This window comes from Convolutriloba macropyga, unplaced genomic scaffold (assembly GCF_964194025.1).
Source record: "Convolutriloba macropyga unplaced genomic scaffold, txConMacr16.3 SCAFFOLD_2783, whole genome shotgun sequence".
Taxonomy (NCBI): Eukaryota; Metazoa; Xenacoelomorpha; order Acoela; family Convolutidae; genus Convolutriloba; species Convolutriloba macropyga.
Window position 1 is genome coordinate 742 of NW_027453766.1, and position 4,931 is coordinate 5,672.

The following is a 4,931-nucleotide window of genomic DNA, read 5'->3' on the forward strand; positions in this document are numbered from 1 at the left end:
TTGGAACTTTCTACGTGTATTAGAAGGTTTTTTACTCTTATTTGGAACGATTTATATGTGTTATTTGAATAATTGATTCTGATTGGGTAATATTTTGCCGCAAACTTTTTTACTTCGTAACAGTAATCATTTTTCAAGGATAAATGTTTATCTGGTAATGAAATCCCGTGTCAGGGTGCTAACGCTAAAAATTATGTGAAAAAATGTAAGAATTGCGGTGAATGCGGTGAAAGATGTGTACACAGCCTGCATTACGTTCAGTTTTTAAAAGTATTTAAGAAATATTGAAGAAACCATAACTTTGTTTCACAAAGAATAGGAGCCTGAGTTTTAGGCTGAAAAGTTTTCTTAAAAAAATCATCGAAAATTCTAACTAGTAATACTGGTGAAGCCAGTGAAATCTGCATTACACTCATTATAGGTGGGAAGGAGTCTTCCAAATCAGATTTAGATTACTTTGTAGTTTCAGTATACTTAGGAGCAACAAAATTACCGTGACAATAAATGGAGAAAACATTTTTGAAGTACAGAGATACATGAAAACAGCGCGTAAGTATTCTGCTGAATTATCAATTCAGACATAAAATGAATGTGAAATGAAGTGTATTGAAAGAACAATAATAATGCCACTAAATCGGAGGCAAAAAAGTGTTCTTATTATGAATTTAAGTTTTCTGGTAATTTAAATGAACGGTGAATCGCGTAAACGTAGAGGATATTAAGGCGTTTAGAGAACAATTACTCAGCGATTTATTGAGATGGAGCCATTTGCAAAAAAACTGACAATAGTCCTTTATAGTCCTTTAATTGTTTGAAAAATAATTTTGTGGCCTAAGATATTTGAGATATTCAAAAAGTTATATGGCCTCCTTTAACTTAACGAATTTTAATGGTGTCCTGAATTTCAATAGATGGATATTAAATTTGTGATAATCAAGATGGTTCCTTATGCTTATGGCTTAACGACATTTAAGTTTTTGGTAGGGTCAATAGTGAGTAACGTTTCGTTATTTCCAAAATTTGACATTCCCTCCATGTCTTTTATCGTTGAAAAATATTTTCTAAGCTTCAAGCTTTGAAATCCGAAACAATCTGGACGTGGGAATCTCGGCTCGCAGACAGAGATGTCTCTAGTTTTGTTCTAGTTATTAGGCAGCAGGCCAAAAATCTGATATTTACTCATAATTATGATTAATTGATGCGCAAAAACACACAGCTAAGGTAATGTTGCTCAGTTTCTCCCCCTAATATGCTAATATGGATCTTCTAAGGAAACAAGAGATTTGATTTAAATTTGTAGATGGATTTCTTAAAAATTGACATCAAGAATGAAAATTTGGACAGCTAGTTATAACACTGCTACGGGTTATTCGGCTGGGGGTTCCTCTTCGGGGGCAGCAGCTGGGGTTTCTTCTGGTGCATCGGTTGTTGGTGGTGCTGTTTCATCTTCGACTGGTGCAGGTGCAGCCGTCTCTTCTCCTTCGTTCTGAAAGACCACTGGGTTTATCAACTCAAAATATATCAGCATGGTTTTTACCAAGCTAGGAATTACACGAAAATGGACGCAGACTCGAATGAGAAAAAATGAGAATCAGAGCCGAATGGTTATGTTTTGTTGGCCAAACAATATGACTATTTTAAATTTAAGTAGAAGAAATGAAAGAAATTAAATTGCCGGGGGGAGGGGGTGGCAAGGGAGTTGCAAACACCGTTACACCTTCGTGACACATTTGTATCTATATATATTTTTTTAAAAATTGCCTTTAAATTAATGACCTTGGGATCGACCAATCAAATCCACAAAACTATTCGGCTCCACAAAACTTTTCGAATATAAATTCAAAGCTCTCTATACATATATCTAAGTATATTGGGACGTACAATTCAACTAGAGAAACATAGACAGCGAGATTTTTTGATGTTCATATAACGGGTTTTTTCGTTTGATGTCATTGCCAGTTCAATCAATACATTTAGTGATTACATTGACTTAAAATCAGGATAAATGAACTTTTTGGAACTTTCTACGTGTATTAGAAGGTTTTTTACTCTTATTTGGAACGATTTATATGTGTTATTTGAATAATTGATTCTGATTGGGTAATATTTTGCCGCAAACTTTTTTACTTCGTAACAGTAATCATTTTTCAAGGATAAATGTTGGAAAATCGTTTATCTGGTAATGAAATCCCGTGTCAGGGTGCTAACGCTAAAAATTATGTGAAAAAATGTAAGAATTGCGGTGAATGCGGTGAAAGATGTGTACACAGCCTGCATTACGTTCAGTTTTTAAAAGTATTTAAGAAATATTGAAGAAACCATAACTTTGTTTCACAAAGAATAGGAGCCTGAGTTTTAGGCTGAAAAGTTTTCTTAAAAAAATCATCGAAAATTCTAACTAGTAATACTGGTGAAGCCAGTGAAATCTGCATTACACTCATTATAGGTGGGAAGGAGTCTTCCAAATCAGATTTAGATTACTTTGTAGTTTCAGTATACTTAGGAGCAACAAAATTACCGTGACAATAAATGGAGAAATCATTTTTGAAGTACAGAGATACATGAAAACAGCGCGTAAGTATTCTGCTGAATTATCAATTCAGACATAAAATGAATGTGAAATGAAGTGTATTGAAAGAACAATAATAATGCCACTAAATCGGAGGCAAAAAAGTGTTCTTATTATGAATTTAAGTTTTCTGGTAATTTAAATGAACGGTGAATCGCGTAAACGTAGAGGATATTAAGGCGTTTAGAGAACAATTACTCAGCGATTTATTGAGATGGAGCCATTTGCAAAAAAACTGACAATAGTCCTTTATAGTCCTTTAATTGTTTGAAAAATAATTTTGTGGCCTAAGATATTTGAGATATTCAAAAAGTTATATGGCCTCCTTTAACTTAACGAATTTTAATGGTGTCCTGAATTTCAATAGATGGATATTAAATTTGTGATAATCAAGATGGTTCCTTATGCTTATGGCTTAACGACATTTAAGTTTTTGGTAGGGTCAATAGTGAGTAACGTTTCGTTATTTCCAAAATTTGACATTCCCTCCATGTCTTTTATCGTTGAAAAATATTTTCTAAGCTTCAAGCTTTGAAATCCGAAACAATCTGGACGTGGGAATCTCGGCTCGCAGACAGAGATGTCTCTAGTTTTGTTCTAGTTATTAGGCAGCAGGCCAAAAATCTGATATTTACTCATAATTATGATTAATTGATGCGCAAAAACACACAGCTAAGGTAATGTTGCTCAGTTTCTCCCCCTAATATGCTAATATGGATCTTCTAAGGAAACAAGAGATTTGATTTAAATTTGTAGATGGATTTCTTAAAAATTGACATCAAGAATGAAAATTTGGACAGCTAGTTATAACACTGCTACGGGTTATTCGGCTGGGGGTTCCTCTTCGGGGGCAGCAGCTGGGGTTTCTTCTGGTGCATCGGTTGTTGGTGGTGCTGTTTCATCTTCGACTGGTGCAGGTGCAGCCGTCTCTTCTCCTTCGTTCTGAAAGACCACTGGGTTTATCAACTCAAAATATATCAGCATGGTTTTTACCAAGCTAGGAATTACACGAAAATGGACGCAGACTCGAATGAGAAAAAATGAGAATCAGAGCCGAATGGTTATGTTTTGTTGGCCAAACAATATGACTATTTTAAATTTAAGTAGAAGAAATGAAAGAAATTAAATTGCCGGGGGGAGGGGGTGGCAAGGGAGTTGCAAACACCGTTACACCTTCGTGACACATTTGTATCTATATATTTTTTTTTAAAAATTGCCTTTAAAGTAATGACCTTGGGATCGACCAATCAAATCCACAAAACTATTCGGCTCTAAATTTCATTTTAGGGCATTCTGCCAAACGCCAGTTCTCACACTATGATTACTGCACTGTCACTATAGTGCAAGGAGGCCTCTAGTAGATCAGGTCCTCAGTTTATAACTGCTATCCATGAATCTGCCTTAACCTGACATCAATACCATCCTGTTTGGAATTTGTAGCTCACTTGATTTCGAATGCTTATCCTGCAAGATTTCTGCCAGCGTCTTGCAAGATAACCATTTTTCTCACTCGATTCATGATCAATAAATGTTTATCATTTTAAGCTATCGTAGCTTAATGCAGCCAACTACCTCCGTTTGTACTTACTTGGCAGCAAACAAGCCTTAACCTGAAGTCTTTGCCAATCCTTAACGAGCAACCTCTTCAACTGTCTTTCGCATAAGCGTGCATTATGCATCAACCATATAACATTTTTGGAGTTTTTGGGTTGAGGTATCCTGGTCTATTTGGTAGATACATTGTTCGCCGTTAATGATCCGTTCTATAGAACTTACTTCTTTGGCCTTAATTCTCAACCAATGTTACAACAGCTCCAACAATTTGAAATTTCAGATCTGTTTCTGCATCCCTTACCGGTTCTGCCTCCGCATTCTGTTCTGACACCTGGTTACCACCGCCTTCTGCAGCCACTGGATCTACTGGGGGAGGAGGCTGAGTGTCTGCACTGGCTCCTTCTGCAGCGGCTGCCAGGGCAGCAGCTGCAGCTGCTTCGTCCACTGGCTCGTCCTCCTCCTTAATACCGGGCAGTCCTGCGTCTCCCCCGGTGGCGAGTGCTGCTGCGTCTCCTTCTGCTGTGGACCCCGATCCATCACCAACAGATCCAGATGTGGGTGCAGACTCACTAACTTCTGGTTCTTCAGCCTGAAAAACGGAACAGTTTTAAATCTTGATAAATCAGTTTTAAATTTTGCGCGTACTTATAGGGTTTAGATCAGCTAACAAAATTGTGCAGTTTCATTTAGAAAACAAACAAAATTAACGAGTAGTTTCAAATTGGCCATGGAGACAAACGCAGTCTAAAATTGTCCCCTGTATAAGTTACTTGGCTTCTTTCAGCCAAGAGAACCTTGATATCACGTT

General features: G+C 36.7%; 1 long non-coding RNA gene across 1 annotated transcript; it reads right to left on the reverse strand.

The window, feature by feature from the left end:
- Nucleotides 1-3,289: 3,289 nt before the first annotated feature.
- Nucleotides 3,290-4,708, reverse strand: LOC142358535 (uncharacterized). Its single transcript, XR_012761831.1, has 2 exons — nt 4,425-4,708; nt 3,290-3,511 (listed from the first exon to the last, which is right to left on the reverse strand). It is a non-coding gene; the product is annotated as an uncharacterized LOC142358535 (long non-coding RNA).
- Nucleotides 4,709-4,931: the final 223 nt, after the last annotated feature.